The sequence below is a fragment of the Pipra filicauda genome, unplaced genomic scaffold (assembly GCF_003945595.2).
Source record: "Pipra filicauda isolate LSUMZ 115617 unplaced genomic scaffold, ASM394559v2 scaffold239_size1682155_pilon, whole genome shotgun sequence".
NCBI lineage: Eukaryota > Metazoa > Chordata > Aves > Passeriformes > Pipridae > Pipra > Pipra filicauda.
In genome coordinates this window covers 777,184-801,285 of record NW_024104353.1, presented here as the reverse complement: position 1 = coordinate 801,285, position 24,102 = coordinate 777,184, and the positions used below count along the sequence as shown (strand labels likewise).

Here is a 24,102-nt window from a genome sequence, read left to right as displayed (position 1 = left end):
AGGAATGAATGAAGAGTTGCTGTTTCTTTTCTAAAAGTTTATATGGAAACAGATTCCTTCCTATTTCTGTGGTCCTGATTGCATTTTCAAGCCTGATGCTGCTCTTGGTGCTGTTTTAAATCCAGTACTTGAAAATGTTCCAGAATAAAGGGAAATACTTGTAGTAGTTGTGCAGATGAAATGATCAGGTGACAGGTGATAATTTGGTGTAAAAAGGCAAATGAAAATGTATTTATGAATATGCCATTCTCTCAGGCAGTGAGAAAAGCAACCCTTTTTAAATTTTTTTTTATTTTAAACTGTCTTATGTGCCACATTATAAAAGAACAATAAAAGGAAATTCTGATCTCCAGGTTTTAACCTTGCAAGAGCTGCTTACTTTTTCTGATAGAAGCCAACCAACATAATCTTTCAGTTGGAAATGAAGCGTGGAGCAGCTCTGTGATGGCCCAGGGCCTGGCTGGCTTAGTGATGGAGTTTTCAGCTACCAGTTGTGAGCCTTGATCTCTTGTTGCTCTGGTGTTCCCTCCTTCCAAGGTATGTTATTGTCTGCAGTCATGAACTAGTGATCCCTTCTGTGGCAGTGTAATTTCTGGAAGGAATTCCCTAAAGGGAATATTCAGTCCTAATTTTGAATCCTTAAACTGAAAATCTCTTATATATTGGTGCTACTTGACCACTGAGCACTTTGTTGTGCAGAAATAGCAGAATGGGACCAGAATCCACCAGGGAATATTCTAGTGAGGAATACTGGAAAATCCTTTATTTCACCAAGCTGGGCAGAAGGCTGGGGGGTGAATTTTTTACATCTAATAGGTTAAGGCTGCTCTCCCTCCCCATGGAGGAGATACCAGATTCTTCTGCGGGATTAGTATTCCCAGAAAGCCTGGAGTGGTTGTGAGGAGTGCATCTAGCTGCCAGTGTGGGCACTGGAGCCTCCACAGGGCTGTGGGTACAAGGGGAGCAAACGTGGAGTACAGCTCAGACTCCTGCTCGCTGGATTGCTCTCTGCAGAGAGGGAATGGTGGAAGTGGTGATCCTACCACTCACATTGGATGCCTGCACTACAGTAGCACTGGTGCAGGAACCTCCTTTGAAACATTCCCAGAACTCCTGATTTTGCAAACCTCCTGATGTCTGCCAACACACATGCACTTTTAGTCCCACAGAAGCCAGAAATCAATGAATCGTGCAGAGACATCTCTAGAGGATCGTCTTTGGCATTAAATGGGGAATGATTGTTCATACAGAATGTGAGAATGGGAAAAACAAATGTGGCACCCTCTTGAACGGGTTGATTTATGATAGCAGAGGAGTTGGGAAGTACAAAGCTGCCTTCCGGGACCAGCTAATTTCATGTTTTAGTTGCTTGTAAATAAGTGAGTTTCAGATAAATGCACCCATCTAGCTGACTGCACGTTTCATTACTGGGAGGATTAAGCTAGTTTAAAAGATTTAGGGGACTACTGCGCCAAGTTCATGTTTTTTAAGAGTGAGGACTGCCAAGCCCAGTGGGTGTAAGAGCTACTTTGGAAGCACTTTTATGAACTATTCCTGATGCATATCTTCAAAATATTTAAAGCAACACCTGTCATAGACCATTCTCTCTTTATCCTCTCTTTGTGCCAAGTAATGGTGCCACGTGGCTTCTACAACTAAAATAACTCTTGGAATACAAGATCTTGGAGCTCTGTGTGCAGTATATGTTGGCAGGACTTTTTTTTTCCTTTTTTTTCCCCCTCCAGGATTTCTACATATCAGGTATGAGTGCTAATAAACTGCTTGGGAGCCACTGTTATTGTGTTAATCTGGATTTGGCATTGTAAGGATATTAAAACTATTCCATTATCAGCCTTGTGAATATAAAATGCCATGGACTTTTAAATATTTACATTACCATGAGGTTCAGGCCCAAAGGTATGAGGGGGCTGTATTCAGGCCTCCCACAATGGACTCTTGGGCATAAAGAGGGTTTAGCCTATGCAGGATTATCACATCCTGTCTCCCTATATAATGAACAGAGAATAAGTGATTGTGTTTATTGCAAATGATAATTTTTTTCCACTGGTTTTAGAGGGAAATGGGGTCTGAACAGTAGGTTAAGCCCTTGTTTTCAGCTGCCTGAAAAGCTTCTCTCTTGGCATCTTGAAGTTCTGGCCTGTACCAAGGTCATGCTGTGCAGAGCTTCAGTTTGGGGTCTCCCGAGCCCAGACTTCAAGCTGCTTTACCTGTTTTTCACCCAAAGAGCCCTTAACAAAAAGGAAAGTCCTTACTGGGACGGTTGTTCATATCAACACCATCATGTTCTTTTAGGGCATGTCTAGGCATTTCATCAAAGAATTATTTCTGTTGCTCTCTGTACCTGGTGGCTGCAGCCTGGGGGTCTCGGGCACAGCACGACGTCGCTTCCCTGTGCTGTGCAAAACCTCAGAACACACTGCAGGCCATGTGAGTGGTAATATGTAAATCATCATTAGCAGATGTTTATTTTTTCTTTTCAGAAAATCAGATTTGACTAATCAGCCTAAGTGAAACATATGCTGAAATTAATTAAAGTTTGTTTTAAAATAATTTACATGCTTATTGCTTTTAACTGATTGTAATTGGGGCTTTTGAATACTTTTTAACAGACAGTCACCTAGGTTGAGCTTTTCAAAGCACTGATTGGCATGTCACCATACATCTTCCACTAGTGTTTTGCTGGCTAAATGATCTGTATTGCACTGAGTTCCCAATCCCACTGAATCACATAAAAAAAAAAAAAAGGAGCATGTCATTGTTTCCCATTATGCTTTGGTGGTTTTGTAATGGGTACAATTGCTGAGATATGTGTGCCATGATGGAAGATGTGATGATTATAGAGTAACTGCAGACAGCAGAACTTTTATGAATTATACAGAGAGTTGACAGCATGCTCAAGCATTGTGTGTGGTGGAAGGTCTCTTTGTTTTGGCAAGATTGCTCACCTGCAGACAAAAGTTCCAGCCACCTCTAGCATCCACCCTGGACAACAGTGGGTATGTCAAGACTGTCAGAGAAGCCCACGGTGCAGGGTGGCCCTACAGGTGAGCCCTGACCAGCCATGCTGTGGAGGAGCTGTCTGACACTGCTTGGAGCCTTGTGGGAGCCAGCAGTCTGCAGCTGGTCTTCAGAAAGTGATCCCTTTTCTCCCACTTCCACTTCTTTGGCTTGAAATTGTATGAATTTCGTGACTGTCAAGAACAGCCCTGGAAAAAGATATGTTAAGTGAATCTAGAGCACCTAGGGGGGCAAAAGGTTGCCTAGTCAACCAGGTGAGCTCCAGTGAAAGGCCTTTCAGTAAGGTGAAAGTTAAATTTAATTGCAGCTACATTTAATTGTATTTACTCTTATACATCCAACAACCCTCATCTGGAGAATCTAAGCAGACCTGAGGACTCAGGCTCTTGTATGCAGAGTGGGCCTGTCAGTGGAGCTGTGTATCAGCATCCTGCCACTGATAAATAGTGTTCATCCCAGCAGATTTGTCTCACTAGCACTGCTTACCCTGCAGCAGAGCTTGCAGGGTTATTGCAGGACTTGGTTTGTTCTTATCATTCATTAGCTCACTTAGATCTTCCTCAGACCACACTGAAGACAAGAGGCACTTATTAAGAGCAGCAGTTTGTTTCAAGTGCTTTCTCGTAAGTTTTCAAATCTTCCTGCTATAATGTCACAGCATCACTGGCTCCTGTGATGGAGAATAACAGTGGTTCATTAGGCTCATAAATCCAAAAGGAAGAAAGACTCTCCTGGAGACATGAGTAGCTTTATAACAAACAGAGCAGCGGGAGAGCCTGCAAATTATCAGCCCAATGCTTTATAAGCATTTTATCATCAGTTGGGGGAAATTACAATAAAGAGCAATGAGTAAGTGAAACATAAACTATGGCATAAATATGCCCCATGTTCCCTTCTGTCCACGTTTCATGTAAAAGCTTATTTGAAGTCATGACACCAGGGTGAGAATCCAGGACAGCTTCAGAAAGCTCTTCCTTATCCAGAGATTTGCCCAGGCTGGAAATTACACAGGGTTATATATTATGTGTACAAATTCTGCCAGAAGAGTGAAAATACATGCAACATTTAACAATATCTCTCCCATTATTTCAATGCAAGTTCTGCATGGCAATGAGCTTGATGATGTTTACACCCTATCCAACAGTTTTGCCACTATCACATTTTTAAGTGCACAGCTTTGATTTATGACTAGTGATGCTAAGATCCCAGCCTGTAAATTTTTACAGCAAGCAGACTTGAATTATGTGTTGAGTCTGCTGCACTGGATCAAAAATGCTCAAAATCCTCTCTGGGAAGATTTAAATGTATACACTCTCTAAGCCATGAAAATATTGCTCTAATGTGCCTATGTGATTTTTAACAGATTGTGAGTTCAAATCCATTTATCAGCTGATGTCTAATGAGTTTGGCAGGCCCCTACTATATTAAGTATAAGAAAAACTATGAGCATAATGATGTAGACTGAGGAGAATTTAATGAACAAATAAGTGACCTTCATGTTTATGTGAGATAAAGATTTCATGCCAAATTTTGCATAATATACACTGGAGATAATGGAGTATTTATTAGATTTCTTCTCTCCTTTATCCTCTTCTTTACACACTACGATTTTTGCATAGCAGACCTGTGTCATCCATGGTATGTTGACTGGGAAGAGGGCAGCTGGCGTGCAGTGGCTAAACCTTTTAATTCTACTTGGGGGAATCTGATTGAACAAAAAAATGGAGTAAGCCACCCAAGGCCTGTTTCAGGGTGGCAGCTCTAACAGGGTTCACCTTGGTGCCTCTGCTGACATCGCTGCTTCTCACTTCTGCCAAATCATGTCACCAATTTTGTTGCTTGAATATGTATTTAGGATTTTAATTACAGGTGTTTTCCTCTGCAAAATGCATCCTGTTGTTCTGGGCTGAATCCCACAGTGCTTCCTGACTAGTTACCATTAGTGATTGGCTCCAGCATCTTTGAAGAAAGGAGGACTATCCTTTGGATAAAGAAATCTTGAGCTCAAGGATGTACTTGAAGTTGGCTGGATCTGGGCTTTGTTTTTAGGGCTGCTTTGAATTATGAGGCTGGAAGAGAAGGATAAGGCTCCAAAGGTCTCCTCATCCTCCTGCCCTGCCATCTCTAGTTAAGTTCAACTGCTAACTGGTATTTAAAAGTCCCCTTCTCTCTTTAAATGTCATGCCCTGCATGGTAAGATCCTGGATGTTGTACTGCCCCAGGCCAGGGCCCTGACTGCACCAACTGCTGGACAGTAACAGCTCCACCTTCTGCATCCAGAGCAGCAGTAGCTGTGCCTCCCTCCATCCACACTGCACAACTGCAGACCCAGCCATGGTCCTGTTTCCATACAGGTGGGTGGGTGAAATGCTGTTGGATCAACAGATGCTGCCTCCACAGCTCATCCCATCTCCCATGGGCACAGTCAGTGCTGTCAGTCTGTCCCCATGCACTGACTGGAATCCAGCAAGCATGAAAGACAACTCACACTTTTCCTTGCCCAGCTTCCACCTTTCCACAAAGGTGTCTGGTGGCCACTGCCTGCCCAGGGAAAGCCTGACAAACAGACCACTTGCAACAGCTTTCCTCACAACAGTGAGCTGGACTGGCAGGAAAAATACTAAAGTTGTTTTTTGAGGCTGTGACATTGTACTTTCATTAAAAATGACCAATGCTGCGTCTTTCCACCAGAAGCAATGGGAGATTTTGCTGAGGTTGTCCAACTTGGTGGGAAAGAGAGAATCACAACCTGATAATTAAAAAGGGAGCAAGGCAGAGGGGCAGTGTTCTGAAGCAAACGGACTGAGCCAACTGGTAGGAAAAACAGTATCTTATTTACCTTTTTTCCCCCCATCCTTTTTTTGTTTATGCAGGAGCAGCAAAACCTGACTTCATTTTTCTAGTTGAAGTGAACTGTGGCTTTGCTGCGTGTCCTGTAACTCGGCAGGTATTACAAAGTGTATTTCCAGCTAATGAACTGAGTGCAAAATTTATTTAATGTGTCAGACATGGCAGAAGGTACTGCAGCCAGTCACTGCTCAAGGAGCTAATTGCTGCACTAAGAAAACAAATCTGTGCAAGTCCTCATTTCAAAGTTATTTCCAAACATTAACTCAAAAGTTATTTCAATAACGAGGTCCCTTAAAAGAAGCATCACTTTTCACAGTACATGGCACAGCTCTGTTGACCCTCAAGCACTGCTCAGCTGGGAGAAGCACAGTTCAAACAAAACTTCAACCATAAAACTTGGGCAAGAGGGGGGATGGGTAAAATCTGTGATTAATTAGCAATTAGCAGCACTGATATACAGTGAGAAGGGAAAGAATTGGTTCTGTGCAGAGATTTTGGATCTCCTGTTTGCTCAGAAGTGTTTATGTTGAGGTTGTAGGCACTAAGAAGGTGTGAAAATTGAATAGTTGAATAACCAAAGCAGCAGCAGCTTTGTGGCTTAGATGAGCAATGGTTTAGAAAGTCACCTAAATATCATGTTTTCTCATTGCAGTTGCCAAATTTGAGCACAAGTCACATTCACCATTGAGCCAAACTCCCAGGCAGATGCCAGAAGGTATGTGGCCATGGAGTGCTGTGTGTTCATCCAGGGAATGGTCAGATTGCCTGTGTGAAACCCCTGTGTCCTGGGCCTCTGCTGATCCCTGTTTTAAGGCAGTGGTGTCCTGGTTTTGTGTAAGTTTTCTACAGAAGGTGAGTTTCTCTGTCAGTAAGTGGGATTCGTGCTATCCCTTGCTTCATACAAACAAGATAAGCAGTGGCCTGGGATTTCTGAACCTCCTGTAAATGGAAACTCACGTCCCTCTCCTGCACTAAGCAACATGGTCTGGATGACAAGATATATCACGGACAGAATTCCCCCCTCCTTCCATCCGATTTTCTTGAGATCTTACGCAGATCTCCACCCACCGAAAGTCACTCTTGGCTGACCCTGGAGAGATTTTAAGGGTATTTCCCAAATCATTCCTTAACCTCCTAACTTGCTGAAAGGAATACACACTTACAAAAGAGGAATCCTGGCTAAATTAAGCTTTCCAGAAAACACCTAGGCAGCAGATAGCAGGTAACTGGAATGAGCTCATAGCCTTCACGTGCTCACCGTAGCTGTTCCTGGGAAGCAACACAGAGAGGTGACATTTGCCTCCCCCTGCTCTGTGGCCAAGGGATGTGTCAGCCTTGGTGTGAGTGAGTGCAACTCCATTAATTTCCATTTGAATTTGATTATACCAAGACTGAAGTTGGTCCATGGTGTTTCATTGTATTCCTTGATTTGGTTTTGTTTTATTTATGCTTCTTATACCATGAAGCTGACCAGTTGAACCACACAGCATGGAGCAATTTACGGTAAACTGTCCTTGTTCTACTCAGTAATGGATGGAAACAATTCTGAAGTTAATGGTATTAGTGAGGAAATACAGTCATTCTTAACCAATCTTGTAATGCCCTTTTGGAAAAATGATACTTAAGACTGCTTTTATAATTCGATTTACAAGTCACAAATTTGTGCAAGAAACTTGACTTTAAGTCAGTCACACACCTTATAAACTGAACTGGGCCAGTTCACAAATGGTTTTACAGCTCTATACACTTCCCTGGAGGAGCCATCTCCTTCCTGCTGGCCAGACACATTGCCTTGAAACAGCTGCCAACTTTTTAAGAGTTCCTTTTTGGCTATATTCTTCTTTTCATAGCAGCATTCATGGCCCCAGCCCAGGTTCATAAGGAACAAAGTGTAAAATTAATCAATGGATTGATGCACTGTTTAGAATAAAAACAGCCAGGTTTTGGCTATGTTTTCTGCCCCTCCAGCCAAAAGAGTGCATGTGTGTACATGAAATGTAATTTAGTTTTTCCTTTGCTGCCTGTTGATTTTCCTCTAATTCATTTTCCTTTTGCCTCTTATTGAGTCTCCTCTTGTCTGAGCAAGCTTAACCCTGTAGTGCCTGGTCTGTGGAGCACGCAGGGACCCTGTAGGTGGGCCCTGGGATGGTTACAGGCTTCATTAGCCACTGGAAGGAATATGATGATATGCAGGAAAAGGACCGTGTGAACTCAGCAAGCCACAAGTGAAGCCTCTGGTAGGTAAAATCTACCTGGAGTTTTAATGACTTGTAAAGCCCTCAGAAAATCTCCCACTTGATATTTATTGCCTTGAATGTCTTCCAAATGAACTTTATCTAAAACGTAGCTCAGCCTTTTTGGAAGCGTGTGTGCTTTGGTTGAAGCTGTTAACACACAAAGTGGTTCCTCCCCTCCGTGGACAGAAACCACAACTTGTCAGTCACAACAGGATGTAACTTGAGACTGTGCTACAGGGATTTAGTGCATAAACATGCACATTCACACTTTAAAATAACACCAGCAAATATTAATCAAACAACTCGAAGCAGAATGCAAGCCCGCGTAGTGTCTGAAGCAGGAGGAGGATTTAAGTGGGCTGTAGGATAATTGCATACATCAAACAGACTCCAATGAGTCCTTTTCAGCCAGGGGAAAGTTGACAACAGCTGTGTTGGTAACCTTAATTTCCAAAGTAGCTGGTCTGGGAAAAAGTTAATCATATTGTAGGCACTGCCTACCGCCACTCAATCTCATTTCTATCACTCTCCAAGTCATGTATTTTTAAAAATACCAAAAGCAATTTAAAAATACATCTAACAGTAATCACTTCATTGGAAACAACACACTGCAATAACATAAAACAGCAGCCACTTTCCTGTGAAGATTTATGAGACAGACTAGTTTTCTCACGACTTATGTTATTCCTGCCTTATTGTTTTGTCAGCATTGGATATGGAAAGTGGATGATATGTGAACACTCTCCAGCACTAGAAAGCTTCAGAGTTTTGATTAGGTAACAAAATTGAAAAAGTGAGTTTGCTTTCCCCTTTCAGTCTCTGTGATTTAAATTTCAGTATAACAAGGATGCCTAAGCAGTGAGCTGCCCTCTCCCAAGCCCACACATGACTGGCTCTCGCAGTTCCTATCCCGGAGCCTGATTCTGAATTTCACCTGCTGGGTCTGGAAATCCAGAGGGATTGTAAATGTCAGTCAGATACTCACTTTGCAGGATGAGGAGAGCAAAAATGATAGCAATGGTTAAAAAAATGGAGTCATGAGGATGTTTCGGGGCATGTAAAACCACGTTGAGACAGACCCTGTGATCACATCAGTGTGTTCGGCTCATGCTGTGCCAAAGAAACTGGCTGTCCCATGTCTGTGATGACCAGCTGCTGCTGTCCCCTAAAAATCAACAGTATGAGATGACATGATGGGCCAGAAATTGGATGGAAAAAACTCCTCGGTAGTTAATGGGGGAATTCACACTCTGTTAAAGCCTGGAGAATTCAGTCCAGAGTCCATCACTTTGGAGATGGAAGGCTGCTGCCAGCTTTCAGAGTGACAACAGAAAGCTTTGGGTTCTCTCCCCCACCCATCCCGCTAAACCAGAAAGTCTGCCCTGAGTATGGATACCAGCCCCTGTTAAATACTCAGCACTCCCTTTTACAGACATGCCTCTCGTAGCTTACACTTCCTACACCAAACACCTGCTACATCCACAACAGTAATACAAGGAAACAGCAATCTGTGGCTTTTAAAGCTAGAACAGTCATAGAAGTGAAATTTTATTCATTCATATATTATATATATTTCTACATGCCGAGACAGAATGTATAAATAATAAAATGGGGTTTTCTATATGCAGTTTACCACCCCAGGATATATTACAAAGCACTTTTATTATAATCAAACAGCGGCCAATAACATAAAAATGCACTAGTCCGGTATTATTGCTGTTGGTTTCTCACACCTTTTAGTCCACTTCCCCAATGGCAGCCCCAATGGCATCTTGTCTGTTCTGTTTGTAAATTAATAGCGAGGTTCTGAAATGAAAGTTTATTCTGGGAATGTCATAATCCAGTGTATTCTCTACTGGCATTAGCATGCTGCAAGTCCCAAGTTCCTTGGCTAGATCTGCTTCCTGCACAGCTGTCTGACATCTACCAGGCACACTTACTGATGTGAGACCATTTTGTAGGCTCAGGCCATATATTCATTGTAATTTGTAGCAATTCAATAAAAATAAGTTGCCTGTATTCCTAACAGAACAGCAATTAATGTATATTGAAATAGTGATTGCTTTGCTGTAGTTCATTAGGAAGTCAAATTTTAATTCCTATTTAATTACAGTTCAGTTACTACCATTTATTACCAATAATTCTAATGAGGTAAAATAAGAGGTGTATTGAGGACTAATGAAAATGTTACAAAGGTTCATTTGGAATTCACACAAAAATTCCTGTTTAATTACAATGGAATTACTTGTATTTCATTCACATGAAGTGGGATGTGGCTGTGATTCTTGCTGAAGGATCAGCCTCTGCCAGTCATGGTTGTTGCATCATGATCTCCTGTGCTTCAGCCTCCAGCATATGGAGCAGCATCTGCTGGATGTGTGCAGGGAAACATGAGTTCAGGAGATAAAATGGAGAGCAGCTCTCCTGACCTGCATCCATGTGGGGATCATTTCTGAGTCAGAACGAGGTGTGGGTGATTGTATGTAATGGAGGAGAGACTGAGATGTGTGTGAGGGAGCACAGTAAATTTAACAGGGATGTAAAGCTGGAAAAAAAGATGGAGAAGTGCTGTCTTTGTTTTTGACCCAAGCCTGGCAAGAACTCCTCCTGGTAATGGGGCTGGTAATGCAGCTTTTCTCTGTTTAGAACTCTGCTATGCTCTGCCTTTGGAGGCACCAGGGTGACAGATCATGCGATGTTGAAGTGAATTACCCACTGATCTCCAAAAAAGTGTTTTCAGGAAAAATTGGGATGTATTGAAAAACAAGCAGTGCCCTTAGAGCTTAACAAGGAAGGGTACCAAATCCCAGGCAGACTTCTTAAATCTGGTTCTGATTTTTGCTTTTCCAGAAACGGGGATGCAGTTCCTTAAGAAAACCAAGATTGTGTATGGGCTTCCTCCCCCTTCTCACCTGCAGGGAAGATAGGCTCTAGTCTAACTTTAGATTCACCTTTTGAAAGAAACTTATGTGGTCATTCCTTGCATAGAAAGACCACCTGATAAGGGGCAATTTGAGGATAGTAATTTTTGCTTTGAGTTATACAGCCTGAAGTGTTTGTGGGAAGTTACCATGTGCTTCCTTAGCTTGCATTAAGTTTTGATATCTAAAATTCCCCTTAAAAGCAATCAGCCAAATCTGTCCCTAGGGTAAGCTGTTTGCTGTAGTCACAGGTGCTCTACCAAGGACTGATTTGGTCAGATGTGCCTGATGCCACAGTCATAACTCAGCAAAAGTATTCCTGTTCTGTATTCGGCCCAAGGCACGGGATATTTATAACACCCACTTACTTAGGCCCTCATATTTTTCCTCATTCTAATTTCCCCCTTCTCTTTATTTCTCTGTGTGTCTATCACCTTTTTTCATGTCTCTACAGATGCATTTCCCAGCATCAGATAATTGAAAGTCAGTGAACTGAGTTTCAGGTTATTTTGCTAAAAGATGCCTATTATTTTGATGAAGCAGGTGCACAGAATTAAAAAAGCCCTCCATAATTGCTACTTTACTATCAGGCTTCTGCTGCCTAATCTTCTTTGATGTTGGTAGAACAAGCTTTCTATCTCCTCTAGGATGATTACAGGGAACATTGCTCTGTTCCTCCTACAGAATCCATTTCTGATGGATATTAAACCTGGGTTATCAATTAAAGTTTCTTTATGTGCCGAGTGATTAGAGTCAAGATTGTGTGTGATTTCTAGCATAAAGCAAGTTTGAAGTGATTTCTGCCATTAATATTAATTAATCACTGATATGCCCAATGTTCACAAATGAATGCACGAGGTGAGCATGTACAATTTGCCTCAGTAACCTGGGACTGAAATAACAACTGAACTACTCTAATTTTAAACATTTGGCAACAGTTTTCATAAAGTCTTATTGATGTAATTAGCTGAAAAAAAATAAAAAAAGAAATAGCAGAATGAATAACTGGAATGTTAAAAGCGTGGCTGTAACACTGACTTACCAGAATGGCTGGCTCTTACCCTTTCATACTCTGCTCTCACTTATAGCTGTGATGAATTTTAAATATTTAGTAAAATTTAGTTAAAAAATGTAGCAAAATTTTTGATACTGGTTACTAGCTTTTCTGGGTACAGGTAGTACCCAAATATATGCATGCTGCAAGCCTTAAAATGCATGTGTTTGTAAAGAGAGAAAGTGTTGAGAGAAAGTGCTTGGGAGAGGGTGCTTGAGAGACGTGTATTTGTACAGACTCAAACTTTGGCAGATTCAAAATTTTTAGATTAAAAACTCAGAAAAGCATCTACCCTCACGTTATTCACATCTTCTAGCACTGACCAGCTAATGCTCACCACCTCCTCTCAACTTCTGTATGGGACTGGGATATCCCTGAGCTTGCTGGGGACACATAGGTGGGCATGTCAAACACTCATAGAGGTGGAGCACCCTCAGAAATGGGCATTCATTAGCAATTTTAGACCCTCACTGCACAGGACTAAATAGTTTTCTTGCATTGAATGAGAGTGTAATGACTGCCTTTTCTACAGAGTGAGACAGGCATGTTTACAAGTATTTAAGTGGCACTTACATCTGTAGTATGTGATTGCCTCCTAAAGGGCAATGAAATTGGGCAATGAATCATTAAAGGTCTTTTCCAACCTAGATGACTCTCTGATTATTCCTGTCCTGGAGATTGAAAAGATGACAAAAAAGTTAAGCAACACCAAAAACCCATATCAGAGTTGGAAATAGATAAAGTGTCAATCCTATGCTTTAGATGATGCTGAAGTCAAAAGGTCATAGGACCATATAATTGACATAATAGTAAAAAGGCACAGCGATGACCGTTGCACTCTGGCAGATGAATAGCTGGCAAATGGGATTTAATTATCCCACAGCACTAATCACACAGTCCATTCCTACTTTTACTTTTGGCAGGAGTATGAACAGTGCTGCCAGGCATTAAGGGCCTGCTTTTTATCCCCCAAGCATGTGACGTGCTTCGCACATACAATATCATCAGATGCAGGTGGCAAAAGAACATGCTGCTGCTTAATCAGCTGCATAGCTATAGCCAGGACATCTTCCAGATGCTGTCAAAGTCCTCTTCTCAGCTGTGAGCTTTTCACATAACTGGTGTCCAAGACCTAAATTTACTGCTAGAGCACACCAATGCAGTGCCTTTGGCCTCCCTGGAGCTGTATGTGTTTATACCAGCAGTGAACGTAGCCAGGTGTTTGTGGTAACTCGTGGCTTTTGCAAACACTTTCAAATTTCTCCCAAGAAATGCATCTTCTAGTTGGACACTTCCTCGTTTGCATCAGCACATCTTAAATCTGAGTCTTGTTCAGCAAGTGCCCAGTTTATTCGTTACTCACATTCTCATAAATCTTACAGAAAAGCAATTATGAGGAAATCATATTTCATTCTTTTATGGAATTCCTTAAAGCTGATGAGAGCAGCCAGATGGCTATTTTCATCAATGAACCTTCGATAGAGCATTAGGAAACAGAGATGGTGTCTTTTAATAGACCTTTATTACCTGCCTTGGGTGCAGGGAGCTCTCATGCATTCCAAAAGTATATTAATGGCAGAGTAAAACATGACTTAGAAATAATATCCCCAGAAAGGGCCTTATTTTCCCTCTTAAAATTGTTTTAAATGGATTTAGCTTTTGCTATCTGCTGCATTTCCAGCCCCCTGAGACAGAGCCATGGGGTCCCTGCCCTGCACAGGAGCCACTGCTGGTGCTCGTCCTGGTGTAGGTGCCAAGGTGAGAGCACACAGAGCCCACAGAGAACACAGGGGTCCTCTCACAGCTGGAGCAGGGAATGGCACAATGAACTGGCACCATCTGTCTTTTACCAGCAGAGGACCCTTGGTAAAGTGTTTCGCCTCCCTCTCCACCTCCCTCCCCCTCCAGCTTGCCTGCCCCAGCTGTTGGGCTCCAAAGGGATGTCAGGGAATGGAGTTATTTCCAGAATGATGAGGTAAAAGGTATTTGGGAAGTTAGGAGTGCCATGGCATAGCAGACGTTTTGCTCTCACCTATTTCTGACCATACCGAGCTTACTTTATCCACTCCCATGTGAGGGTGGATTGGGTGAATGGGATGGCAGTGGTGGAGGTGCCAATACTGGACTCGGTTTTGAGTCCTGCAACTCCTGGATGGAGCACACAGGCAGAGGACCACCTTCCAGTGAGGGCAGACAGTGAGGATACAGCCTCCAAACACTGGAGCTGAGAGAGAAGAGGTTCAAGCGAGGGAATAGAAAACAAGAAACATAAGGGAGAGTAACAGGGAAAATGGTCACGCACTTCTGCTTTTAAGCAAAGCTGCTATCTATGGGAGATGGTGATTTTGGGGAAGGCCAAGACAAAAGCTTTTTGGAAACCTAAGGCAAGATTTGGCTGCAGCAAGGAGCAAATAGGAAATTCCGTGCTGCTTCCACGGGAGATTTGAAGGAAAGAGGCTGATAGAAAAAAAAGGATTTCTGTGTTTTAGGAGAGATAAAGTGTAAATGTTTCAAAGTCTAAAGGAGGGAATAATGAGAAGTGCTTGCAAAATTGCCTGCCATAGTTATGGAGCACGGTGGGCACAAACAGCCATGGTGACTCTGCTGTGCTGTGCCCCTTCCCACAGCAGTGGCAGGGAAGGGATCGATGCAGCCACAGGACACCTCCGGGCTTTCATCTCCATCTGTGGGCAAGCAGGAATGAGGGGAGCAGTGGGGGCCTGAGCAGCACGTGGCAGTGTGGTCCAGGAGATGGATGCCTGACAACAAACATACATTAACCGGCATTATTCCCCAAAATAGAAAGTCTGCAGTTTTCCAGCTTAGCAAGAGCTTCACCCGGGGGGTGTTGCCTGAGACCATGTACCGCTGTGGGTCACCCCAGGGCACGGCTGGATAAGCCCAGGGCTCCTGTGGCCACCACCTCGCCTGGCCCCAGCACTGGGCACAGAGCTGCCTTAGCTCCATGTCTGCACCACTGACACCTTAGGGAGCACTGGGTAGAAAAGCTGGGAGAGGCAGGACATTTGGAGAAAATTAACAAAATCAGCATTATTAACATTCACTCTCTTCCATCGCTATTGTTTGAAGCCAAATTATGTTTTGCTATAAACCAATCTTAAAGTAGTACTGTCTTTCCACCTGTGACTCTTAATTAAAGTTAGGAATTTTATAGGGAGTTTTTTTTTGCTTGCATAACATGAATTCTTTCTCCTCCTTTCTTCTCAGGTTGCTTTTCCTTTAACAATCTTCACAGACCATCTTTAAGGAAGAGGAAAGCAACCAATTAATAAAAGTGTGAACAGGTGGTTGCTCTGCTACTAAAAAAGATCAGTAGTGCAATAATTTCCTAATTATTATTACACCTTTTAAAGGTTTTTAGATACATGATAATATATTTCCCCATCGCTTCTTCTGGCACCCCTCTTGCTCCTGGCATTATTTCTCATTCAGAATAATAATTAATGAGAGATGAGGTATCTAATATATATTTTATTCCTTCTGTTTCAGTCCCTTAAGTAACCATCTTGTCACATTTGTTATGCAAATTTTCACACATTGCGTGTAATTTCAGCAATATGTGAAAATGCCTCTCAAAAATGCCTTATTTTATGTATTTGTAAAAAATTATCATTTTTTTTTCTTCAAAGCAACATTTTTTTCACACAGCCCTTTAGAGAAACGGATGAAGCTACATAATTGCTCTTGCTTTACTGAAGTAAAGGAAAGCAGAGGACCATTTCTAAGCATAAGGTAGTGTTAGCAATAGCAGTGATAATGATAACAATAATGATAATGATAAAAATAATTTATCTTTTTTTTTAAGAGAGCACTCTGGTCTTGCTTAAAGGCTACAAAATGTACAACTATGAAAGAAGTACAGTCTCTACTTGGACAGGTAAGTATTGTGCAAGTTATTTAATGCGGATGATGGACCACATAGACTGTCAAAGACATGGAACTCTAATGAGACTGAAGCACATCCTCTGTGCATTTGTCAGCTTGGTCTGTTTGCTTCCAAAATTTTTGTTGTCTAACAGAAATCATTCTCATTGTAGGCTGAGTAAGTGGATACTTAGACATAAGAATCTGGAGGGACTAATGGAGCTGCTGAGTGATGGAGCAGCTTCTGGAGCAGACCAAGGCACGGGAGCTTTGCCCAGTCCCTACACAGGTCACTGTGCAGGACACCAGTGTGGCAGGAGCATGTCCCTGGCCCTGGGCCTGTCTTCAAGGACCAAATAGTAAAATTCCCAGGAGCAGGATGCAAACCCAGTGAACTTCTGAAGACATTTCCTCACACAGTGTCCTGGACCAAGAGTCACTTTGAACTTAAAAAATTGAAGAAGTGGTTGATGCAGCTATTCATCTCTCATGTGGTCCATGTAGCTTATTTTCACTCCTTCTGGATGTCCACCAGGTATGTCCACCATACAGTAATGGGGATCTGCAGCTGTACCTGTGCACTTGGGATAGGAGTGTCCCCAAGCTCAAAAAATAACTGGGCTCAAGACAACTCGTTTTCCTTCTAAGTTCACCCCTACTCTTCCTGTATGAAGATATAGATTTCCCTATTAAGTTGCAGATATACATAAAGTGGAGCAGACATCTGTATTTTGCATTTCACAGCCAGCAAGTGTCCATCTGTAGGGCATAAGGCAATTTGCCCCGAGGCTGTTTAATTTTAAACATGCACAAGCAGCCTCAGTTAAAAAAATACTTCCCTGAATTAAACTGCTGTACTGAGCACCTCACAGAATGGGTCCTTATTTAGAAAGGCACTGTAAATTCATGTGGATATCTTAGCATACAGTTCAGGAGGGGCAAAGAAGAGAGATGTCTGACCTGAGTGGCCAGTGTGACCCCGTGTGTACACCTATATGAGGACTCAGACTTTCATTCCTGAAGGGAAGCCTTCCATGTGCTTGTGTTGCTTGCAGCTGTGGAAAAATAAGGGAACTTGAGCTTCTTATGTGGCAGACTAATATGAATGTTATGGATCTATTGGTGCTGTACGACTCAGTGAGCAGTTTTCCTTAAAGATTTCATATATTACCTTCCAAAAGGAGTGAGTCAGTGGGCCTGGAGGCCTTACTAAATCTTTTCACTGTGTTTTTTTCATTGGCAACGATCCTGGGGTCATGCAACTCTCCCACCTGGTTCTTCCTTTTACCTTTAATCACACTTTTATAGTGTTGGGTAGTGGCAAGCATTTGTCCACAGAGTCCCTTTAAGGCCTTGGCAATCTATTTCTGGTGACCTTTTCCATGCTTTGTTGGAGATGTGGTCAATGCTAACCTCAAATTAACCTGTGAAGGGAATGATTAATTAGGCAAATTTGAGGGAAAGTCAGATCTATTTTTAAAACTGTTCTACCTCACCGAAGGATAGAAATTCTCTGTAGAAAAAGGGTGGTTGGTTTCTATACCAAAATATCCAGGGTTGTTATAGGGAACAAAACCTGCGAAATATGATATTGTCAGTGCTGTGATGAGTAGATACGGGGAGCTGAGGTTTGAGTTTGGGCTTCTGTACCCCCTCAGCTATGGCTTTGCTTACCTAGTCTTGAAAATGTCTTGTCCTCAAGATTGCTAGATTTTAGCAAAAACATTACTTGCTTTTGAAAATTAAGGATAAATCCCTAGAATTGCTCCAGTCTTACAAAACTGACGACACTAAAGCAGGTTAAGCAGCACTCTCAGGAATATCTTATTATAAGGGTGCTGCCCCCGTGTCCACAGGAGTCACTGGGATTGGTGCCTTTGCTGAGAACCGGGATGTGCTTGATCAGCCCTGAATCTACTCCAAGTTACTTGTGGTCAATGCTCAGTGCCCTTGAGGGCCAGGGCAGGGATCTGTGACTCTTTGAGCACCATCGATAGATTTTCCCTCCTGCACAAAAGAGTAAGAAGCAGCAGAGCATCTGAATGCCAGCTTTTGCTGGGAACCATCACTGGCTCCAAAATAAGCCCTGGAGTCTCAGCAGCTGCACTCAGAACAGAGCCTGGTATGGATTTCAGTGTAGGGTGCTCTCATTTAAACTGGGGGAATCAGGAAATGTAACTCTGGGGTTGCTTAGTCTGGTACTTTCTGTGCAGGAAACCTGCTCCCCATATAGCAAACCCCTAACTCCCAAAGATTTGAAAAGCTAATTGGGAGGGAGCTAAAAGCAGCCTGGTATGTAATATAAGGAGGAATAGTTTGCCCTCCCCATCCTGAAAAGCCATGCAATAAAAATGTAAATATCTCCCTTAAAGGCTTTTTTAATAAACCCTGTAATTTCCTTAAAATTCTTTCTATAATATCAAAATCCTAAACCACTTTGAGATGAGCTATTTTAGACTGTAATTGGGCTATTCATTCCCTATGCATACAGCGATCCTAATCTAATATGTAACAAGAACTTAAAAGCTAATCAATAATGGAACACGATTCTCTATCAGCAGAGCTGCCTGTTGACTCCTATGAGAGGGATCTTCACAAGACAGCTCAGCTCTGATGACAGCCTTATATTTATTTTAAACATGAAGTTGAAACATCATCTTTCTATGTATTGTCACTTCCAATTATTTTTGGAACAAAAACACCGGGGGAAATGAGATCCTCATCCTGAAGAGTGCATTCATATTTGATAAATAGCCACAGATTCTGGAGAATGTTTACTGAAACATGGGCTTGAATGCTTTCATGTGCATTTTGCTAGAGCCATTGATTATCTGTTGTAACATGTGTCCGGGTCACTTTACCAAGCTGCCTCTTTCCTACTCCTTAGAGGTGAAGAAAGAAAAAGGTCTGATTACCCTGGTGTGGACTTCCATGTTTTCCCTGAGAAAAACCGGGGAAAATTAGCATTGAGAGGGAATCAAAGCAAACCAGCAATTATTGTTGTTCAGTGGAAGTCAAGAAGCGTTTTTTACGCTCATGTGCAAAAGACAAAATTCCCACTTTTCATGTCTAGGCAGTGGTTTGAGATGGAGAGGGTGGAGGGAAGGGGGTTAAGCAAGTACACAGATGTGCCTAAACCATATCAATCACAGGCATGAGAAAACGCCGCCCTTTTAATAGGTGGACTGAACCAACCTGCACAGCTGGATTTTGAATTTTATGGGCTCTCTCAATAAAATGCAAGTGGAAGACATCTTGCATCATTCCCACAGCTCTGACTGTTTGAGCTCTGCACCACTTTCCCTCTGAGCCACCCTGGGGATGGTTGGGAAGCCCTATAGTTGTAGCCATGTACAACCCCCTTGCCACTGTCTGGAGCCAATTAACGTGCATTTTGGAAATACATGGTAGGTTTCTGATGTCACATACACTTCTACAAAGTCAGTGGATTTAATCTGGAATTACTCAGGGTATGAGGGATCAGCAGCCGGCTGGGAAAGCTCCCCTCTAGAGGGTCCTAAATGCCAGCAATTTCACATGATTATTTATTGAGCTTTATAATAGTGCATATATCCTCATGCACACCCTTTCTCCTACAAATTACCCTACAACTTTCCAGTCCTTCATTACGTTGTAGAGGTTAAAGCTTTCCTAAGTAATCAAAACATCTAGGAAAGAAAGCTTGCTAAATGCTGAGCTCAGCTTAAACACTGACCCTGTCTCTTAACTGAATCAAGAACTTTATGTACACTGTAAAAAGTAATAATTGGTATGGTAACTGCTCATTCATATTAACTAAAGGTGTAAATAGAGTTGTGTAACATAGCCAGTGCTAATGTTGGGAGCACAAGGGAGATGTCCCCACTGGAAGGTTTAATTGATACCTGTGCCCTATAGAAAAATTTGCTTTTTTCCCCCTGAATAAGCATATTTAAGATTTTTAAGGCAGTTCTCTGTCATTCTGCTCCCACTCTTGCCTTGCAAACCCTTTGGGTGTAGACACAATTAGACAGTTGCAAGGAGACAGCAATTCAAACATGAGCTGTGTTTACCTTTGTTTCACTCCTGGTTTTAACAGTGCAGTAATTTGACCCTGTCCTTTTCTCAGGTGATACCACACAGAGGAAAGGAGTTAAAGTATTTGCTCTTCCTCTTTGTGTGACTGGTGATGGGTTATTCCCAAGCTTGGACTCTGCTGTCATTGATTATTTCCCTGATTCTTTGTCGCGTTACTTTTGCCACTATTTTGATCAATTCCATAGGAAAAATCATTTTGTGTCAGATGCTCTGAGAGGTCTGTAGGAAATAATGTCAATAGAATGACTGAGAATTTTATAAAGGCCAGCTCTGGACTGTATAATGCATATTTCCTTGGCTTCTTAGCCAACTGGTAGGACATTGACATAGTTAAAAAGCATATATATGTGTACGTGCATAAAGGTTTAGAGATACATTGTGTCTTCTAGTTGTTCATTTGTTGTAGAAAGGATGCTTTTGCTGTTTAGCTAGAATCTGATTGTCTGATTCTGGTGTTTTACAGGAGAGAATATGGCTCATGCCTTTTGTAAGGCTCTGATGATGTAAAAAAAGATCAGTGATGGTTTCAGCTGCACATCCCTCTCCTGAGCAGGACTCGTGTGTTCTGGACAACCATTGCTGTGCTCAGCAGCTGAGTCTGTGTACAGAGCTAATCACAGAAAAAAGCTACACCATTTCTTTGGGGATAATTGAAAATGTGAGCTCTCTATTTCCTGGCCATCCCAAAGCAGGTGAAGATCAGGATATGCACTGAGATGCTGAATGGGTAAGTTATGGTGTTAGGGCTCCAAAATGTGGGGGTAGGGGAGTACCTTCCTTTGTTGTGAGGGCACTCAAGTGGTGGGTCGTTGTGGTAAATCTGAATTGCAGCTGAGTTGTTCTTGTCCTTATTGTTGGAAAGAAAAGGCGTTTTCCTGATGGCAGCCATTTCTTTTACTTCATACTACAACTGGCAGCCATTAGCTGCTGGGCTACCAGCACAGAGCTGAAAACCTCTGCAGCCCTAACTGGGTCCTGGAACCACACCAGGCTGAGACAAAGTATTTCCTGCACCTCCTGAATTAGACACTGTGGCTTAAATTAATTCCCCATGCAGTTGGCTAAGTCACACCCAATGCATCTAGCCCAAGAAGCAGAATGAATGTACCTAGATTGCAAAAGATATCTCCTATCTTTACACAAACACACTCTCCGCAAGCCTTAGTTTAGTATTTTCCCTTTGCCTCACTGAAGCTCAGTCTGCACCTTGAATAATACATGTAAGTTTTTGACTGACATGCAGTCTTAAGCATTTAGCTATCTTGATGTCTCGTCAAGTCATCCTTTGATAAAAGCATTTTAGGTGCCACAAAATGTAATCATTTCATGGCAGCATTCTACATTGCAGATTCAAGTTTCTCTGCTCATTTTTCAGCTAAGGATCTTGGCAACATCAATAGATCTGTTCCATGAGCGATTTTGGATGGATCTATTAATATTGCCTCTAAGAGTAATAAGTCCTGCTCCTTCATGAAGTGAATCATCTGTCTCTCCTGTGGACAAGTGGAATTCTCCCTCATTGGACTTGTAGTCCACAAGTTGGCAGGGTTTCCTGTTTTGTTAATAGTCTTCATACAGCAGTGAAGTAATTTCAAAAGATGTTCAGCCCAGTTTTGGGGCCAAGTAGTATGTCTTGGTTATTTGTTCTTCTAGACAGGCCATGTCACCATTAGTCATACTTCGGAATGATGGTTTACTTTCATTATTCACTGACTGCACTGCTTCCGATTCAGCGCTCTCCAACTCAGCAAGATTTTCCTGTGCTAATTCATCTGAATCATTTCTAGAAGAGTTTATATCAAAGGACACATTCTCAATGTTAATAAAGTGCAGAGGTTTTGGAACAGCTTGTAATTCTGGTTCTTTAAAAATGTGCTTTTTAGAGATGTTTATGCTATGTGTGTGAGCACAGTATGTGTCAGTAGGGGTCTTAACATGATTGATAGCCCTTTCCCTTTTAATTTACGTTCCATTTGGGACACCTAGCATACACTCACTGGGTGACCAGAGCTGGGCCAATGTGGCTCCAGACTGAACACTGAGTCTACTGCAGCAAAACCAGCAGCCCCAGCGTGGTTTAGGATGTGGCTCCCAGAGACCACCACTCATGAGACACTAAACCTGGCCACCTGATACTGTTGTCTCACTTGATCACTTACTCCAAATGAGGATAACTGAGATTCCTGGAAGGGCTCAATACTGTGGATTTTTGGCAGGGCTTAAGTGATTTGTGTGCACTGCTGTGGGCCCATCTCCTCCCAGGTTAGCTCGTTGGGAACAGACACTTGTATGGTACACATCTGGATCTATGTACCTACCACTAAGGGCAGGGGCTTTTTTTCTTTTTCACTTGTTTTATTTCTGAATGAGTTTTCATTCACTAGAAGGCTTCTCAATTTGATTGCAATTTCTGAGCTCCCCCCACAAACATAAATCTATCAGGTTTCATGTACTCTCACATTCCTGGGCTGTCAGCCTGCCCAGAGCAGCAGTGAATTCCAAAAGGAAAAAAAATAGCAGAAAGAGTTAGTTAAGCAGAAACGTAACCACCCACATCATCTGGTGTGTCCTACTTCACTGAGGACATCTCAGAACCTAAGGAAACAGAACAAAGGACACGCTGTAACTCAGGCTGAAGTCTTCTGAGTGCCCTGGGAAGAACCTAGAGAAGTTATCCCAAAACTGCAATTTTCAGAGCCAGAGCGAAGAGAAGGAGAATTCTGACAATTGAGGAAAAAAAATGCTTTGGAACTAGAAAAGGAGTTGCTCAAGTGTTTACATGAAACAGGAATTGTGTTCTTTTAAAATTTCCCAACTAATGTTAATTACCAAGAGTACATTCAGCATGTGACTTGTCGCAGTAGGACCCAAAGACCCTTAGGATTGGTGTCTACAACATTAACTTAACTAAAACTCACATCCCCTGACTTTCTATAGAGTCAGTGAAAAGAAATAAGATGTCACATCTAGTCAATATTAGTTATTTATAGACCTGAGTATAGAGTCCAGACTGTACTCAAATTGCTTTGTGGTCTGTTACCTTATAAAAAAAAAAAGCCAAGCTCAAGTATCAGTTTGGTCAGGCTGAACCAGATTCTCATTGATCACCAAGTTTCTTCTCTTGGTGATCAATGGAAGGACTTGTGTATCCAGTTAGTAAATGTGGGATTTTTTTTCTGAATACTTGGACAGGTTTTGTCTTGAATTTGGAGGTGCCTGTTGATTTTAGGTGCCTGGAGGCTTATGGGTGGTATGAGGGTGGGAGGTCTGCTCAGCCTGATCAGCTCCCTGTTTTAAAGAGAGAAATTATGGACCTCAGCTTTTCCTATCACTGCCCAGCCTTAAGGACTTGGCATTTTCCTTTGGCAACACTTGAAACTATGCCAATTTTCGCTTGTCCTTCCATCCTTCCTCTTCCACCTCAGAACACTTTTTGGGTTCTCTGATTCCCATTTGGCGTGGTTGACATTTGAGCCCTGGGATTACTGATTGTTCTTGTTGCTGCTCAGATCCCTTCAAGCTCTCCAAACCAGTACAAAGGTCTGGGCTTTGGGCCAATTTACTCACAGGTTTATCATATGCTGACATTGTTTCTCTATAAATAGGTCTACCTTTACTGACATTATTGATTCAACTGCCTCTCTTCTCACTAATACTCTTTTTAATGTATCCAACCCGCCTTCGTATTTCACCTAATGAAAGGCTGAAGTCAGAGGAGTAGAGGTCGAAGAGGTTAAACTGCAAGCATAAAGGTCCTAGGCTTTAAAGTCAGTCTTTGCTGTGTGAGATCCACAAGCTTGTCAGTGGAGCAAATCTGCAAGTCCACCAGAAAATATGAGCCATGAAGTCAATTTCACATTTTATTACTAATAATTTGAAATAAGGTCATTTTGCAAACAGCTTCATATGATCCATTTATGGGTTAACAATGATAACACAGACCCTTACTCTGCCCATCTCAGACTGTATGATTTTGGTAACAAGGAGCAAATTATCCCTCAGAGATAGGAACACATCTCACATGATGTTTGTCTTGGAG

At 42.1% G+C, this 24,102-nt stretch overlaps 1 long non-coding RNA gene across 1 annotated transcript; it reads left to right on the top strand.

The window, feature by feature from the left end:
* Positions 1 to 6,564: 6,564 nt before the first annotated feature.
* Positions 6,565 to 21,886, top strand: LOC113985612. The gene is made up of 5 exons (XR_005563679.1): positions 6,565 to 8,126; positions 15,928 to 15,999; positions 16,160 to 16,521; positions 20,527 to 20,790; positions 21,717 to 21,886. It is a non-coding gene; the product is annotated as an uncharacterized LOC113985612 (long non-coding RNA).
* Positions 21,887 to 24,102: the final 2,216 nt, after the last annotated feature.